The following is a 19937-nucleotide window of genomic DNA, read 5'->3' as shown; positions in this document are numbered from 1 at the left end:
TTTTTGAGACAGCAATCTCTCGTTTTCTAGGAGGGAAAAGGAATAGTAGTGCAACATGGTATAAGCAAATTAATTCTATGGGGACATAATTTTTGAATGACAACACATGGCCGAGGTGTCACCGAAGTGCCAGCCGAGGTGCCACGTGTCCTGGTCATGACGTCGAGATCATCTCAGCTAGGCCGAGGTTATCTGCGAAGATACCGGAATTCGGGATAAGCAGATAAGGGACAAGAGTTCTAGAATGAGAAATGACTTCAGTTTGGGTAAAGATAAGACTTTTAGAGAGTTTATCCAAATCCTACTGGGAGTCCAAGATTAGCAATAATCCTAAGTCCATTGAAGCTAGGCTTCTATTGGGACTAGATTTGTGTTGGCTATAAAAGAGAGGCACCGTCATGGGTCTAAGGTATACTTTTTATGCTCTGAATAGTGAGTTAAACACTTTTGCTATCTTTGAGAGATAACTGACTTGATCGTCGGAGTACTCCCAGGTGGACGAACCACCGCCGGAATCTCTTTTTTTTTGTGACAGGTCGTTCGGGCTTAATCTATTCTACCAGTGTTCTCCAGCTAAGTGCTTGAGTAACAGTGTGGTCGGAAATTGACACACACAATTTGGCACCGTCTGTGGGAAAGAAGGGAGAATAGATAGCCAACGACAGACAGAAAGAGAATGTTGGAGACGACACCCCTACTGAGAGTGGGAAACATATTGACCTTGACGTGGAAGAAGACAAATGTAACGAAGAGACTCGTGATAAGAATCACGGAGGAAAGGACGTCGGCCAGGAGGGCGACGTACCGAAGAAATCGGACCGGAGCGGGTATTATAACGAGGACAACCTTCATGTATGGAAAGATAGATGCCTGAGGAGGGATGACGAGATGAAGGGAATGGCGGACATATTGGCGGACCTGCAAACGGCCGTTAATTTCATGATGCAGAACAACGTCATGTAGCCACCATTCCTGCTACAAGATACGTCGATTCCAGTGGCCAAGAAAGATGTCCAGAAAGGGGGGCAGAAAATGGTTCCTGCAGTCCCTCAGCATGGTAGGACCAAAGGACATTCTCACCGGCCTTCGCGGGAGGTCGGGCATGGAGAATCCCAGAAGACACGTCGAACAAAAGAAACCTGCACCAAAGAACATTGGGATGTTTAGAGGAAGGAACTCTGTTTCGACATGACCAATGGAGAGAGGTCCAAAAGGACTCACAATGACACTGGAAGTAGTGCACCAAAGAGGCTGAAATCCGGAGATAGTCGAGCTCCTGGACAAACCAAGGAGGATATAGGGGATTACCTCCAGAGAAAGCAACAAGATGCCGAGGTGACCTCTCCGGTCAAGCCGAGGACACCGTTCTCGATAGAGTTGAACAAATTTGAGGCCTCGAAAAGGTTCCACATGCCAAGATTCCAGATATACGACGGTAAGTCGGACCCGAACTTTCACGTCGGCTTGTACCTGAACTCGATGGCATTATACACCAGGAACGAGCCGTTGCTCTGCAAGGTGTTTCCCTCGTCCTTTGGAGAAATTGCATCAGACTGGTTTCACAAGTTGCCGAAAGGAACTGTGAAAACCTGGGAGGTCCTGGCCGAGATATTTGTGACTAGGTTTGTGACGAACAAACTACAACCGTTGAGGGCAGACTCCGTGATGCCCCTGAGAATCAGTGAGGATGAAAGCGTTAGGGCTTATGCCAAGAGGTATTATGAAGTGTTCAACTGAATACCAGGATGCAACCAAGAGGTGGCGGTCGTGTCCTTTAAGAACGGCCTAAAAGATGACTGTCTGCTTCAAAAATCACTGGCAAAGACACTGCCAAAGAGCATGGAGGAACTCATGGTCAGAATTGAGAAGTATACAAGGGCCGAGGAAGACACGCGGGGGCAGAGGGCTGGAGAATGATGATTGGGAGTTGGAATTTACAAGCTAAGATTAGTTTAACACTTGTTGAAATTTAAATTTACAAGTTGAAGTTAAACTGAGGATGTGTTTAACACTTGTTGAAATTTAAATTTACAAGTTGAAGTTAAACCGAGGATGTGTTTAACACTTGTTGAAATTTAAATTTACAAGTTGAAGTTAAATCGAGGTCATGTTTAACACTTGTTGAAATTTTAAGAAAAAATTACAAGCTGAAGTTAAACCGGAGTCATGATTAAAGGAAGGAGTGATATAGGTTCCATCACCTCAGAATGCCGAGGTAATAGAACCTAGGGGGCAGTTGTGGGGACATAATTTTTGAATGACAACACGTGGCTAAGGTGTCACCGAAGTGCCAGCCGAGGTGCCACGTGTCCTGGTCATGACGCCGAGATCATCTCGGCTAAGCCGAGGTTATCTACGAAGATACCGGAATCCGAGATAAGCGGATAAGGGATAAGAATCCTAGAATGAGAGAGGACTTCAGTTTGGATAAAGATAAGACTCTTAGAGAGTTTATCCCAATCCTACTAGGAGTCCAAGATTAGCAGTAATCCTAAGTCCATTGAAGCTAGGCTTCTATTGGGATGATGTTTGTGCTGGCTATAAAAGAGAGGTACCCTCATGGGTCTAAGGTATGCTTTTATGCTTTGAATAGTGAGTTTAGCACTTTTGCTATCTTTGAGAGATAACTGACTTGATCGTCGGAGTGCCCCCGAGTGGATGAACCACCGCCGGAATCTCTTCTTTTTGTGACAGGTCGTTCGGCCTTAATCTATTTTATCAGTATTCTCTAACTAAGTGCTTGATTAACATTTTGGTCGAAAATTGACACACATAAATTCTTAAAACAAAAATTCTTTATTATATGTCCCTTGTTTTCTTCGAGCTTTTGTATCATAACTCGTGACAATATATGATTTTCTTTTTTTCTTTATAAATTTTGCTTGTAATTATAAGCATACATTAAATAGTGAGAATAAAAATCGAGATTGAGACACAAAATAATAAAAAAACTAAACATCAAATTTTCCCTGTGCTTAACATTTTGTAATGTTATTCTCCCTCCCTTATTGTACAGACAAAATTTTTTATTTTTTTTTTTATATTTAAAATTTCTATTGTGTTAAAATTACAAAAAAAATTTTGTAAAATTATATTAAAGTATTTTAAATTAAAAAGGTTTATTGTAACTTTAGGACAAAAATGAAATGTATTGATATAAAAGTAAGTGTCCTACACTACTATCCAAACGGAACACGTGTGCTGATGCTATGACAAAATTTGGAAATGATCAACTTAAAGATCTTCTAGTAGTTAACGTCATCCAAAAAAAATTTATGTACCCAAAAAAAAAAAAAAAAAAAAAAAAAACTCACCAAATTAATAAATCATCAATTATAATTAGGTTGAGTTTGGAAAATTGTTAAATAAATAGTTTATTTATTTGTTACAAATTATTACATTACATTTTTATTTTTTTACATAATTTTTGTAAATAGTCAAAAATTATTAAATAAGCAAATTTCAAACGACTAGGTACTGATTACTCCCTCATTTGTACAGTGACATCTCCAAGAATTATGTTAATGGTACTATCCCTCCAGAATGGGGTTCCTTGTCACAAATAATGCACATGTATGCCCCCAAGCACATATACCTACTACTAGTATATCATCTTGTATTGTTTTTTACTTTCAAATTTATGATCTGATTTTTTTTTTTTTTTTTTGGGGGGGGAGGTTGGGGAATTCTTGCCGTAAATCCATTCAAAAATCTAAGTTCGGAACATAACATTCTAAATTTTTTATGTTTATGTTTTTAATACAAAAACAGTGTTATTGCAGATCCCTCTTAGGAAATCGAATAACAGGTTCAATCCCAAAAGAATTAGGAAACATCACCACACTTGAAAGCATGTAAACTTCTTATTATTACTCATATGTATTTTTTATTTTTATTTTTTATGCTTAAGAAGAATTTACATCACTTTGTTGTCAAAATTGTAATTTCTGATGCTTATATCATAGAGTCCTCGAGTTCAATCAGCTGTATGGACCACTTCCTCAGGAGCTTGGTAACCTTACCCGCCTTGAGAAACTGTAATGCTCTTTTACTTTCTCCAATTTTTTTATTTTTTAAATTATACGTGCTCTCCTCTTTATCCTTTCGTTTGGATGAAATGATTTAGTAAGAAATAATGGAAAAAATTAGAATCATGAAAATGTATAACAATTTAATTATTAAAATTTATTAATTTGTAATTTTTTTTTTCTAAGCCTTCACTGTGCTATTATTTCCCCTGTTTGGTTTATAAATTATGTAAGAAATGATAAGATAAGAAACTCTATTATTGAGTATATTTTATTTCTCATCAAAAGTAATAAAAATTTGTGAGAAATAGATTAATTAATTCTAAAATATTTATAAAATCAAAATTATATCTTAAAAAGCATAGAAAGAAAACTAAAGGGTAAATTACACTCACCTCCCCTGAGGTTTCTGACAAATACAGGGACCTCTCCCGTAGTTTCAATAATTACAGTAACCTTTCCTATTTTACCTAACATTCTCCAGCTTCCCCATTCCGTCAAATTGGAACAAACGGTGTTACTTGCATAGAATAAATAACCTTATTACCCTTTCTTTTGAGCACAAAAAGACGATACTACCCTTGTCCTTATTCCTCTGTTCACTTTATTTCTCTGTTGACCTACAAAATGACATTTTTTGAATTTATTTTTAAAAAATATTAAAAAATGTTAAAGAAAATTTTATTTTTTATTTTAAATATATAATTTTTATTTAATTTTTTTATTTTAAATACTTTTTTTATTCTATAAATATTTTGATTTTTTAAATTTTAATATTTTAAAATCAAAACACAACTCCACACTCAAATCGTAGCCAACTATATAGTTCAAAACGCAATTCAAAAATTATTTTCAAAACTTATAACCAAACACATGACTCGAAACTCTACATTACTTTTAAAACTCTACATTCAAATTGTAACCAAACAAATAAAAAAAAATTAAAAATATTTAAAAATATATTTATAAAGTAAATAAATAAATAAATATTTAAAATAAAAACCATATATTTAAAATAACAATTTTTTTTAAATTTTTAATATTTAAAAAATATAATTAAGATATTTTAAAAAATACAGCACATAAATGTATGAAATATAGTGAATATTAAAATAAATAAATAAATATTTAAAATATAAAATATTTACCTTAAAAAAATAAATCCAAAGAATTTCAAAATACAACTCAAAACTCTTTTCGAAACTTATAACCAAACAAATTTTATCTTTTCAAAACTAAATTCATAACTCGTAACTCAAAATACGACTCCACACTCATATCATGATTCTAAAAATAATTTTAAAAAATAAAATAAAAAAATATTTTAAAATTTTTTTTTCTTTTAAAATAGTTTTGAAAAAAGTTTGGTTTTGAGTTTTGAAAAGAGTTTTGAATTGAGTTTTAAGTTGTGTGTTTGGTTATGAGTTTTGAAAAAATAAATTTTGAATTGAGTTTTGAGTAGTTTTGAGTTGTATATTTGGTTATGAGTTTTGAGTAGTTTTGAGTTGTTTATTTTAAATATTTTATTTTATTTTATAAATACATTTTAAATATTTTAATTTTTTATTACGTGCTTGATTACGATTTGAGTGTAGAGTTTTGAAAGTAATATGGAGTTTCGAGTTATGTGTTTGGTTATGAGGTTTGAAAATAATTTTAGAGTTGAGTTTTGAGTTATGTGTTTAGTTACGATTTAAGTGTGAAGTTGTATTTTGAGTTTAAAATATTAAAATTAAAAAAAATTCAAATATTTAAAAAATAAAATAAAATATTTAAAATAAGAAAATTTTAAAATATTTAAATAAAAATTATATATTTAAAATAAAAAAATAAAATTTTCTTAAACATTTTTTAAAATATTAAAAAAATAAATCCAAAAACACTGTTTATTCCAAACACTGTTTCTTCCTATAGTAAGGTCATTTTCTTCCAAAGCCATCCTCCAATCCAAAAGTATTTTTTAATATTTTAAAAATAAGGGCAATAAGGTCATTTATTATAGAAAAGTAACACTGTTTGTTTCAATTTGACAACATAAGGGAATGTGGAGAATGTCAGGTAAAGTAAAAGAGGTTACTGTAATTATTGAAATAACAAGGGAGGTCCCTATATTTGTTAGAAACTTCAGGGGAGGTCAATGTAATTTACCCAAAATAAATCTTACGCATATCCTTCTCTCATAATTTGCTTTTTTAGTTAGGCCAATTTTGGAGACTTATTATAATAAAAAAATGGATTAATTACTTAAAAATCCTAATGAGAGGAGGTGTCGTAGCTCATGTCCCGTGTAACAGTTTTTGAACTCACAAGTCCCATTTTGAAATGCAATTGACATTCCTGCCCTTTTGGTAGATCACGTCAAAAACGTTAAATCTAGGAAAATCAGTGAATAGTACTTTCAAATGATAAACGGTTAATAAACTTAGAAGCAATATGTAACAAAATCAAACTGAATACTAAAATCGAAACTTATCAAAATTGAGAATGTTGGATTTGAGATTTGGAGATTTGGTTTGTAGGGAAAAACTGAGATGTTCTCAGTTCCAAAATTAAGAATGATTTCAGTTTACAATTATCAAAATTAAGAAATTTCTCAATTTTTTTTTTTTTAGTATTAACTGAAAACATTATCGGTTTTGATAAATTTATCAAAATTTTCAGTGTTAAAATTGAAAATATTATCAGTTTACTCTCTCTCTCTCTCTCTCTCTCGCTCACCTTCTTATTCTCATTCTACACTTTTTAAGATATGGAAATCTCCAGATCTAGTTTGAGATTTGCATGACTGGGCCGCGATAGCAATGGCGAGCAGATGGCGCTTACGACAACTAGAAATAATGAGCGAGCATGGGGCAACAACATGGCTAGGTTACGATGTAGCAGGGGTGATGCACAAGAGAGGGAAGAGAAGGCGGCAAGGGGCAATTGAGAGAGGTCGCCGTTGGAGGGAAGAGGTTGGGAAGGGGAATAACCGTTAGGGTTTAGCACCAGAGGTGGCTCATCGGGATAGGAAGAGGGTCGCAGATGACAATTCAGTAGTGGTGACTGAAGAGGGCAAAAGAGGGGGTAACGAGAGGGCAATTGTAAATTTCTTTAAAAAAAATAGTATAAATTATCACATCATTCTCTATATTTTACATTTTTTTTATAAAAAATTAAAAAAAATTAAAATAACCAATTCGCAAATACACCTCGATTGACAACTTTTCCTGCCTACAAACCAAACGGAGCGCTACTTTGACTCCCCACTACCACACTAGATACCCACTAGACACCATTGGCTTCACCGGAAAAGGAGGCTACGAAGTACACGTGCGGTGGCCAAGATAAACAGTGCTGGTTATCCCCATTGATCTCCTTTCCCCATTCTTTCACCTCTGAGCTCAGCAGTACCCACAAAGCACAGGACATGAAAGCAGTAGAGAGAGAGAGAGAGAGAGATACGGTTTACAAGGCTTCCCCATCACCCCTCCACCGACCACCCGTATCGTTTCCCCGCCCTCCTTAGCCACCCCCTCACGCCTAACCCAATACCCAATCTAAGCAGAGGAGGTAGTTGATAGAATATGGAATGCCATGATTGGTGTTTATGTTACAAACGGGGTTCCTTTTGGAGCACTTGAATTGTATATAATAATCATGGTCTAGCAATCAGATTGGGCTTTGCTTGTGACATGTTTGTTGTCAATTCACTCGTGGGTATGCAATGCTTTCAATATGGCGATCCTGTTGTCTGACACAAAATGTGTGAAAGTGAAGATGCTATGCCAGGGAACTCAATAATTTTAGCTTATTCTGCCAAATGGATAGCCCGTGGAAGCATTATTGAGGACTTTTACGCTGTCTTGGTTGGAAGATTTGGGGAGGAATTTGAAAAAGAAAAGGGAAAAGGCGTGTGAAATTATGTGAAATATAGGTATATGTTATTCACATTTCACCTATCTTTTCCCTTTTTCTTTTCAAATTCCTTCCCAAATCCTCCAACCAAACACAGTGTTAGAGAAATACAGAAAAATACTCTTAGCCCAAACACATATACTTCAATTTTTGCACTTTAAGCCACTTGGTGGACATGGAGTGCTATTATCGATGCGTTTGTAGATGTTTGTATTTGTTGCATTTTGTACGGGGGCTTGTGGGAGCGGTGATGGTGGTGAAAGTCACCTCGTGGAGAGGAAGAGAAATACGAGTAAAAATTCAATATGATATCACTCATTATTGACACGTGTATTATCAGCCAATGATAAACTTAAACATGGAAAAGTGAATCCAGAATTGAAATGTAGCTACCTACTCTAAATAAGTACTTATGTAACTGCCATCATAGTTGGTAGCTTATTATTGGATACCACGTGTTGGTGAAGATGTGGTATCATAGTTGTGTTTTTTTTTTTTTTTTTAATCCTTTTCTTTCTTTGTGTGTGATGGAGAGATGGGTCATTCACTTGTTAAATAAATTTACTAGTTCTAATTAACACTGTTGAAATATATTGTTATAACTTATGTCCCACTCTAATAAATGCTTGTGGAGTATCAATTTGTTGGCAACTGAAGTTAAGATCCTTTCGATATATCTATCCATCTATACTATTATAAACTGAAGACTTTTTATGGTGTTGACACAGTGTAACATTTTCATTTTCAAAAATGCCCTTATAGTCTATTTAAAACACGAAATTATATAGGGAGGCCAAGACCTTTGGTCTGAGAAACAACATTTTTACCACTTGAGCCGCATACAACATCAAAACCAAACTTTATATTTTACAGATTTAATTGCACACCCATTGGGTGGGCACAAACCCTCTAGTATATATCTATATGATTCACTCAGGAGTGTGTTCAAGGCGTCACCCAACTAATTCCCGATCCTTGGTACATGTGGTCTTCCGTAAAAATATATGTACTTTGTAATTGTTGGGCATAACCCTGGCTGGACTCAAAAGGGAGTGGGAAATGAACTTTAACATTCATCATTGACGATTGAATCCATTACATTGTATATGAGAGTCATAGGTCCTCTTAACTGGAGCAATCCAATTGGTTAATTGAACTCTATTTTGTTTTTGTTTTTGTTTTTTTTAGGAGTTTAACGTCGAATTATTTTTCTGGGGAGTTGTCGGGAACACTAGCAAAGTTGACCACTTTGAAGGATTTGTGAGTTTCTATAAGTTCTGTTTGTTCTTTTTTGTGGGAGTTTAATGTTTATATTTTGAAATCTGTTGTTCAATTATTGTTTACCACAATGCAGTCGGATCGGGGACAACCTCTTTACAGGAAGCATACCCAATTTCGTCCAAAACTGGATACATCTTCGAAATTTGTGAGGCCTTGATGTGTTTTGATGTCACTTGTTTTTCATTCAACAACTTGTTTAAATAAACATATGGTAATGACAGATATATCCAGGCTAGTGGTTTGGATGGTCCAATTCCTTCTGGCATTGCTGTTTTGACAAATGTGAATGAATTGTCAGTGAGAAATCTTTTACTCCCTAAACTTTTATCCATATTGTGTGCATTGGTGTTTGATTAGTAATTTTCTTGGTAGCCAATGTTTGATTATATTGTTTTTGGTTGAAATACAATATGCAGAAGAATTAGTGACTTGAATGGAACTAAAGTATCTACTTTTCCACCCCTTAGTAACATGAGATACCTGCGGACACTGTAAGTTGGATGCTTCTATATCACTGCGTTAAAAAGAATTTTCAAATGGCCTCCTGGTGACTTGAAATCATGTATGCTTGATCGCATTGCAGGATGTTGACAAGTTGCAACATTATTGGAAGCTTACCAGAGTATCTTGGGACAATGATCAATTTAACAATTTTGTTAGTATATTTTTATTCCTTCCCCCCCCCCCCCCCGCCCCCCCCCCCCCCCCCCCCCCCATATTGGCATGTGTAGTAGTAGTTGTAAGTTCTCTTGAAAGAGTTTTTTGGGCCGTTACTGGTTTGATCTGAAATAATTTAATATCATTAAATGTCTTATGAATTACCTATTTTGTGTTCGTATGTAATTTATTAAACTTTATATAGCAGTGAAACAACAAAAGTTTTTTACTCTGTAGATTAGATATCTAATGATTCGAGGAACCTCAATTAGCATGTGTTTATGTGCAACTACTAGTGTTAATGTGATGATAACTTCAAATGTTGAACCATTTTATAAAATTTAGAATTATGACAAACCAGATAATGTAGAAAAGAAACCTGTATAGACAATGGTTCATAGTACCATGGACAAATGTTTGATAAATCAATTCAAAGATAAAGGCATGCCATTGATCAATTGAGAACGTGTTGTTCTGCCAAAAGACTCTATTATGTTGCAAAGATCTTCAATTAATCCTGTTGGGTTGAAAATTTCAGTTCATTGTAGTGATTATCTGTTTCAGAGTTTCCATTTTACTGAAATAAAATTCTTTTCAAAAGCCATTTAATATCTTTTTCTTTATGATCTCTTGCAGAGACCTCAGCTTTAACAAACTAAGTGGAGTAATTCCAAACAACTTCGTTAATCCAAGCGCTTCAATTTCCATGTATGGACTCTTAATTCTTGTTTTTGGTTTCCTTGTGCCAGTTTTGGATGCTAATTCTCTATAGCCACCAAAATTAAATTCATTAACCAATGACCTTGAACAGATTGGCTTGAAATTTGTCAACTTGAATCTTCTTGCATGTCAGATTAACTCTCTAGTCTTGGACTACATGAGACTAAAATTAGGCTTTGTTCGAGCTTATTTTTTTATGGAAAATGAGGATAGTTCCTTCGCATGAGTTATGTAAGTTGAGGATTACGTTCTTCCTTTGGAAATTAGACCTGAAAAGGTCAAATTAAAAGGAGTTAGCTGATAACCATGGACCTTTCTTTACTCTATTTTCTTTAATTGAATGTCTTCCTCTCTCGCAAGACAAGAATACGAGTAATGGTTTGATTTCTATGAGCCAATAAGTAGGGTTTGCTTGTTTGAGAGAAGAACAAACTTAGGGAATGATGTGACAATCATCCCCTTTTATATTAATAACATGTAGCTTAAATTGGAAGTCTTAAGGCACAAATAAGGAAAGTCCATAATAAGGAAATTATAACTAAATCAAATCAAATCATAACGTAATATTCTAACACTTTCTCTCAAGCTAGTGTGTAAATGTCTCTCATTCCCAGCTTGCTTAGAATATCATGAAATATTTTACTCCCCACCCCTTTGGTGAGGATGTCTGCAAGTTGTTCGTTGGACTTCACAAAAGAAGTACATATCATGCCGCTAGTGAGTTTCTCCTTGATGAAGTGGCGATCAATCTCAGCATGCTTTGTCTTGTCATGTTAAACAGGATTGTGAGCTATGTTGATGGCAACCTTATTATCATTGATGGGTTGTTTCACACACCAAAATTAAACACTAAACTGTGCTAAATTCCTTAGAATAATGGCAAGTCCATGTATCAATCCACAAGGACAATTGTGAAATTAAACTAATTTAATTGTTAAATTCCTAAATTAATATTGATTGAAGATGATTGGTTCATAATCTAATGAGAACTAAATTAAGCAAAGCGATTAAAAAATTAATTAAAAGTAATGATGAAGTATTGATTTTGGGAAAAATCTAGGATAATGAATCCATCACTAGTTACGTAAATAAGGTTTCAATTTAAAAGTCAATTATGTTCTGGTTCGAATGAAATAATATTTCACAACTACAAGTTCAAAGCATTGATCAAGAAAATTATCACGTTCAATGTCTAGGCACGAACCATCTCAAGTGGTACGAATCGTTCGCTCTAAACTACGGTAGCAAAATGGTTCATCCCTCGTAGTATGGCTCGTCTCATACCTTGAATATGAAAATAGAGAAAACTATTGTATGAAAAGCATTCAACAATCACAGAAAGTAGAATACTTGAAGAGAATACTGAAAAAATATATTTGAAACTTCTTAAGGACCATACAATTGTTCAGACCATTACACAAGAGAAAACCAAAAAGAAATCCCTATTTACTTGGTCAGGATTTCATCAAAACCCTAGAAATATAAGCCTAGCCACTCATGGAGGAATGAGAAGAGATAGATGGAGTAGAAGCCACAATGGGAGACATCCTTCACACTTCAAATATCTTTCTCTTCAAAACCCAAGCCTTTATTTTCCTTGGAAAAGTATCAACCCAACCTATTTTTTTGTCTTTTTATACCTCCTCTTCTTTTCAACAGGTTTAAAACATTGAACATGTTTTTCAAGGTACGACTGCACGTGCAAAAAATGTCACCGCATGTACGGCGGGGGTTTCGCATCTGCGGGAAAGCTGGGGCCCTGTTTGGCTGTGAGGTAAAGACCGCACGTGCTGGAAGCAATTTTCTTTGCATTTTTGCTCATTTTATGCTCCCACTGTGTACAAACTTGATTGACATTAAACAAACATAAAATGTATAGTTTGAAAAGCAAGTAAAGTTAAGAGATCATAATTAACAGCCTCAGTGTTTTACAATTCAGTCTTAATCAATCATAATATAGCTGCATGGGGTTTGTCTGGCCAATCCCCAGATCCCTCAACAACAGTTTGATCCACAAGAGCTCACACACACCTTGTGCCATAGCTCTAAACTCAGCCTCTGCACCCAACCTAGTCACCACATTCTGTTTCTTATTTCTCTAAGTAACAAGATTGCCTTCCACAAAGGTATAATACTCTGATGTAGATCTCCTATCAGTTATTGACCCTGCCTAATCAGCATCTGTATAGGCTTCTACACAGAGGTGATCAAGTTTGGAAAAATAAAAACCTTTTTCTAGGTGAAGATTTCAAGTACCTCAGAATTCTTATAACAGTCGCTAAGTGAATTTCATGAGGAGCATGCATAAACTGGATAACCACACTGACAGCAATAGCAATATCAAGACGAGAGTGAGATAAGTAAATGAGCTTACCCACTAGTCTGTGATAACTCCCCATATCCATAGCTGCTTCCCCTTTATCATTACCAAGTTTCTGATTAGGTTCTAGTGGAGTATCACAGGCCTTACATCCAAGCATCCATGTTTCCTTCAAAAGGTCAAGCACATATTTTCTTTGTGGGATGAAAATTCCATCCTTGGTTTCCCAAGTCTTTGATTTCAAGCCCACTTGCCAAATATCTTTTCAACAGAGAAATTTCCTCTTTATCGTCTCCAGTTAGCACTATGTCGTCCACATATATAATAAGAGCAATGGTCTTACCAAGTCTTACCTTTTCAACAGAGAAATTTTCTTTGTGTGAGGAATGCTTAACAAACAGAGTATGATCAGCCTGACTCTGTTTGAAGTCATATTTCAGCATTGCTTGAATGAACCTTTCAAACCAGGTCGTAGGAGACTGTTTAAGACCATATAAGGTTTTTCGTAGTCGACACAGGTAGAATATCCATATACACCTCTTCTTCCAGGTCACCATGAAGAAAACCATTCTCCACATCAAATTGGTGAAGTGGCCAATTTAGATTAGCTACACGAGAAAAAAGCACTCTGACTGAATTCATTTTTGCAACTGGAGCAAATGTCTCTTGGTAGTCCACCCCATAGATCTGAGTAAAGCCCTTTGCCACAAGTCTAGCCTTATACTGTTTAATTGAATCATCCGCCTTGTGTTTCACTGTGTATATCCATTTGCATCCCACTATTCATTTACCCCTAGGTAACTCAGTTAAATCCCAAGTGCCATTCTTATGAAGTGCTTTTATTTCCTCCACCATGGTCAATTTCCACTCAGGAATAGTAAGAGCATTGTGAAAATGATTAGGTGTACTAACAGAGGAAATTTTTGACACAAAGGCTTTATATGAAGAGGACAAATGAGAATAAGACACAACGTTAGAAATAGGATGATGAGTACAAGATCTCACACCTTTTCTCTTGGCAATAGGTTTATCAAGATCAGTAGGCTCAGACTTAGAGGTAGCAATATCAAGAGTTTCAAGGTTACTTGGACCTTCATCAAAAGGAGGAGACGACAGTGATTGATCAGAAATGGTCTCTTGTATCCAAGTAACTTCCTATCTTTCTTTATCCCTAACATAGACTTGCCATTCTCTGTTCTTGGCAACATCGAATTCTGTATTGCTAGTAATAGGTACCACTAGTGGCTGTACTGGGCCAGGAACAATAGGAGCAACAAGACTCTTTTCACTCCAAGACTCCCCTGAAAAGATGACTGGGACACGGAACCGGACAAGAAGTAGGATTGAGACTCAAAGAATGAGACATCCATGGACACAAACCATTTACGAGAGGGAGGATGATAACATTTGTACCCCTTTTGAGTAGGAGAGTAACCCAAGAACACACACTTAAGAGAACGAGGATTCAACTTACCCCGAGAAGAAGAATGATTCTGAACAAAACATACACAACTAAAAGTTTTTGAAGGAATGGAAAACAGAGACTCAGAACCTAAGAGAATTTGAAGAGGTGCCCTATTTTGTAACCCTTGTGTAGGAAGACGGTTAATGAGATAGGCAGTAGTGAGAATGACCTCGCCCCCAAGAGGCCCGAGGTATACCCACAGAAAAACACATACAACGGGTCATATCAAGGAGATGACGATTATTGCGCTCGGCAACCCCATTCTATTGAGGGATGTCAGTGCAAAATGTTTGATGGATAATGCCATAAGTGGAAAAATATTTCGCCAACCTAGAATCAATGTACTCACCCTCATTATCAGAATGTAACACCTTGACAACCGCCCCAAATTGGGTACTAATCATTTTATGGAAGTTTTGAAACACAAACAAAAACCTCACTTTTTCTTTCATGAGGTACACCTAAGTAGTACGATAGCAGTCATCTATAAAGGTAACAAATCATCGATGACCCTTCATTGACATCACACGCGAGGGACCCCAAACATCCAAATGAATTAAAGAAAAAAGAACTGAACTTTTATTATTACCAAGAGCAAAAGAAGCTCGGTGTTATTTGTCAAGTTGGCATGACTCACAATGAAACTCAGAAACTTTATTTTTGATAAAAAAAAACGTAAGGAAATAAATGCCTAAGTAATAAAAAAGATAGATGTCTTAGACGCCGATGCCCCAGCCATAAATCTTCCTTGGTAGATAGAGACTGGATGGAATGATGAGCCAACTTGTCAGTCTGATCTAGGATATAGAGACCATTTTCTATTCTACCACTACCAATTGTCTTCTTCGTGATAAGGTCCTAAAAAAGACAAGAATCAGGGAAAAAGTTACACTACAATGCAGATCCCGAGTAAGACGACTCAATGACAATAGGTTAACAGAAAAATTAGGAACATGTAAAACAGAAGACAAAGGTAGAGAAGGGGTGTCACGAATTAAACCTTTCCTAGAGATAGAAGAAATAATATCATTAGCAATCCTAGCTTTATCCAGACCAGAGGCTGGTGTATAGTCTGAGAAGAGATCAAAAGACCCAAATATATGATCTGAGGCACCAGAATCAATAATCCATGGCAAGGCCTTATGGGATAGAAAAACACTGGAAGATGAGGCTAAGTTACTTGAATGGGCAAACTAAGAAGAAGAAGAAGATGCACCTGAAAGAACAGGATACTGGCAATCAAGCAAATTGCGCAGAGCATCCTCAAACTTAGAAGAGGACATACTAGAGCCTCGATCAGAAGTCTGTATAACTGGAGCTAAACCATGTGTCTCTACAGTATTGGACTGATGAGCACGAGAGTGAGACCCACGTCTTTTCGACTAACTAGAACGGTCACCTCTATGACTAAAGTGATCCCCTAAACCCCTGATGGAGTAACTTGAAGCTTCCAACAAGTCTCACAGGTATGCCATGGCTGGCAGCAGTAATCACAGAACAGATTATCCTTCCATGAAGGATGAGAAAAAGGAAGTGACAAACCAGCTCCATTCCGAGAGGGAGCAAAAAGTAATGTTGAACGGTCTGTAGAAGCCAGTGGTAACATAGCAGAACAACGACTCTCCTCATTCTGGACATAAACAAAGGCCTCCCGAAGTGATGGAAGAACATCTATGCCAAGAACATGACTCCGGACCATATCAAACTCCACATTAAGGCCTTCTAGGAATTTGAAGACCCTCTTCTGTGCAAGAAACGTCCGATAAGTAACTGAGTTAACTGTGCATACAAACTTATAATCCAAGAGATGATCTAGGCGTTTCTAACCATTAGTTAGAAATGTATAATACTAAAGAACTGTCTGCTCCCCCTGCATTGAGCGCTCAATAGACCAGCGCAACTCAAATGACTGAGAAAAATTCCCCTTCTGAGAATATGTACCAACTACTGCCTCCTAAACATCTTGGGCAGTTTTTATGGATAAGTAACCTTTACTAATCTTAGGGACCATGGAATGAATGAGCCACCCCATGATCAAAGAGTTGGTAATCTCCCATTGATCATAGCCAGGATCAGTAATATCTGGTGCTTGAACTCTCCTATTAGCATATCCCATCTTTCCCATACTCTTTAGAAAAAGTGTCAGACACTGTGACCAAGCAAGATAATTTTGGCCATTAAACAGAAAGGTGTTGATTTTAAGGCTAGGATTGAGGTTCTCGAAAGTAGTGGTTATAATAGGACTCTCCCCTTTAGGTGCTTGGGAACTAATGGGGATTCACTAGTATTTTCAGCCATCTCAATTTACTACTATCCAAACAACCTGCAATAATCACTACTACTGGAAGAGGAAAAAAACGGAGTCACAACACAAATAATCAACCACAAACCATAGAGGAAGCAATACAATCAGTTAAAGCTGAGTAATAGGGCCATAAAGTGATCCAAAAATAACAAAAGTTTGGGGGAATTAAAACTTAAATCAAAACAGAAGGCTACGAGTCCCAATCAAAAGAAAAAAACTATAGCAATGAAGTGAATGAAGTCCTGAGGGTTCAATTAGTGCATGGATGGACTTGATGCACTTATCTAATTAACAGAGAGTCTGAAACAGAAGCAGTGGACTGGTTGGTGGTTGGACCAAGCCTAGAAGTAGCTGACAAAGCCTATAAAGGCTATCGGACAAGACTCAGGCCTGGAATGGCCTATGCGATGGTTGGGTGATAGCCTATAAGTGCCAACAGGACTGCTAGATGAAAAAAAGGGACTGCCGATAGTGTTGCTGGATAGGTGGGTGATGCCGACAGAAGAGAAGAATAAGAAAAGAGGGGTGGGCTAGAGTTTTGGCTCTGATACCATGTTTGTTTGAGAGAAGAACAAACTTTGGAAATGATGTGACAATCATCCCTTTTTATATTAATAACATGTAGGGAAATTATTCAATACTCCCGGAGCGCCACGATAATGGAGCACCACGTGTCCATACTCCGGGAGTACTGAATAATCACCCTAACATGTAACTCACAATGGAAGTCTTAAGGCACAAATAAGGAAAGTCCACAATAAGGAAATTATAGCTAAAATCAAATCAAATCATAACGTAATATTCTGACATAATATTCTAACAGGTTTCCACTTCAAATGTCAAATTTGGGTTTAAATTCAATTTTGTATTGTTTTAGGGATTTAAATTCAATTTTGTAATGTTTGAGGGTGCAAATGTCGTGTGATCACTTTTGAAAACCTCAGAATTTGTGCCATCCCAAAACTTTGTGAGATTGATGGCTGTTGTCACAATACTGATGCTCTTGTTGCTGAAATCTACATGACTAGACTAATTCATGATATCGCGTTTGTTTAGTTATTTAATTGGTAACTTGCTGAATGGACCTGTGCCTGACTGGATGCTGCGTGGGCTGAACCTCAAAGTGTAAGTTTCTCTTCTAAAGCGCTTAATAAAAGTGTCAATGTTATGTAAAGTTGTCTAATCTTGTTGATCATACAGTAAATCATTAATCTACCTTGCTTTTAGTCATTGCTTGTTGTCCTTGTGGGCTTTATTTTAATCCATACCTCACATTGTGGTTCAATGCAGTTACTACTAAGTAACTGTAATTGTGGTCATTCATTAATACTATGCATTCTTGGAATTGATAATCTGATGACACTACCGTGAAGAAAAAAAGGAAAAAGAGTGCAGATATTATGCGAGTGCCCCATTTAACAAGTTGACTTCCAATGCCCCTTAACTTAGAATTTGATCATCCATTAACAATTTGACTTCCAAGGTCGGCCATCTCAATGTTAAAAGGGCAGTTTTCTTGCTATAGTTCATTTCTTAATCCTTGGGCAAACAACAGTTTTCTATTTTGCTTGAAAACCTACTTCCAACTTCCAATAGCATATTGGACCAAATAAATGATTATTTATCCCCCCAAAAAAGGCACATAAATGTTGAAATGCATAGATGGTTAATATACTCTTTTAAGTTGGGGCTGTTATGCTAATTTATATGTTTAAATTGAAGCAGCAGCTGTTGGACAATCTTCACTGTATTTAAAAGGATTTAATTCTGTTGTGTACAAAACAACAACAAGAATAAAAGAAATAGAGAAAAGGAGAGAATATGTTTGATTACAAAAATCAAACTCGAAATAAAAATAAATAAATAAAAAACAAAACAGATTTTATTTTGTTACAAAAACAAAATTAAAATCTGAATAAATAAACAAATAAAAACAACACTGAAAGTAATTAAATAACTTACTTGATTTAATTTTTTCGAATTATTTTTCTGATCAAGTCCAGTGTTTAACACTGTCTCCTTAAGACAGATTCGTCCTCTCCACGGTGCTTTCAGAATTCGGACGTCTATCTCCCAGGATAAAATGATCTACCACAAACAATAGCAGCACTACTAACTGTTTGCCTTACGAACACACTAAGTGTTTACACTCTTTCTTTCGGAAATAAAATGCAGCAAGATGAAGAATAGAAAACAGAAGTGAAATACGAAATTTCTGAATGCAAACATCAAATGAGGGTGGTCCTATTTATAGATGTGAAGGTGGCTCTTCATTTTGAATTAAACAGGTATGTAGCTCTTGGTTTTGAATTGAACAGGTATCATACCTGTTGGGTTTTGAATTCAAACAGATTTGAATCAATTCAAACAGATAGTAAAACGGGAAGGGCCCTGTTTGGGTGTGCATTAATTCCAAAACAGTTTATTTCTGTTTGAAACCGGGAAGGGCCCTGTTTGGGTGTGCACTAATTCCAAAACAGTTTATTTCTGTTTGAAACCGGGAAGGGCCCTGTTTGGATGAACAAATAATCCAAACCAATTTAATTTGAATTATGAATTTTATTTTAATAAAAAATAAAATTAAATTCAAATGTTTTTGGCCCAAAAAGATTAGAAGCCCAACCCAACCACACACCACGCACCCGCGCCCAAGCCCAGGCCCAGCCCGCCCGACTGACCGGACGGACGGCGGCGGCGGCGCGCGCGCGTGTGTGGTGATTTTTTGGGTCCAATGGGTCTAGCCCATTTTGCCCATAACCTCTCCCTCTAAAACACTTGGGTACCCCTTGGGGCACACCCCAAGTATCTCACCCTAAGCCTTATAAACCCTTTCAAAACCTCCCACCAAATCAATGTGGGACAAGCCAATTTACAACCTTAAGGAATTTCCACCAAAACTCCATTTCCATGGAGCACACTTTGGCTTCAATTTCCCATTCACTTGGTAATGGTTTTGAGCAACCAAATATACCACGTGAATCACAACGCGGCATAGAACGCGTTACCACTTTGACCCGAGTAAATCGACACTCGGGGCCCACCTAAAAAATAGACCGAACTTAGGAAAAAATTCTGGTTTTATCCAGAATTTTATAACCATTCCAACAATCCCCCACATGAATGGAATTTGATGACAATGGAAATGCAAAATGCAGACTTTAACGAAAGAGTATAAGTCGAAAATATCTTGCATCAGGATAGGTAGTTTTCGGCTTTGAACCTTCCCTAGTGATAACCTATCGGACTTACTGGCTAACCAATGGA

The 19937-nt window shown here is 36.3% G+C and overlaps 1 pseudogene across 1 annotated transcript in view; it reads left to right on the top strand.

Moving 5' to 3' along the window:
• The window catches only part of LOC114280922 (putative LRR receptor-like serine/threonine-protein kinase At1g29720), a 51389-nt pseudogene that overhangs the window by 16355 nt on the left and 15097 nt on the right, over window positions 1-19937 (top strand). The window contains exons 4-13 of the transcript XR_014339224.1: window positions 3502-3573; window positions 3783-3854; window positions 3966-4037; window positions 9114-9185; window positions 9280-9351; window positions 9428-9499; window positions 9623-9697; window positions 9790-9861; window positions 10500-10571; window positions 17730-17798. The product of XR_014339224.1 is annotated as a putative LRR receptor-like serine/threonine-protein kinase At1g29720 (transcript). The remainder of the gene's footprint in view (window positions 1-3501; window positions 3574-3782; window positions 3855-3965; window positions 4038-9113; window positions 9186-9279; window positions 9352-9427; window positions 9500-9622; window positions 9698-9789; window positions 9862-10499; window positions 10572-17729; window positions 17799-19937) is intronic.

This window comes from Camellia sinensis, chromosome 8 (assembly GCF_055761805.1).
Source record: "Camellia sinensis isolate YWXY chromosome 8, ASM5576180v1, whole genome shotgun sequence".
NCBI lineage: Eukaryota > Viridiplantae > Streptophyta > Magnoliopsida > Ericales > Theaceae > Camellia > Camellia sinensis.
The sequence above is the reverse complement of the archived record's forward strand: the minus strand, read 5'-3'. Positions and strand labels throughout refer to the sequence as shown.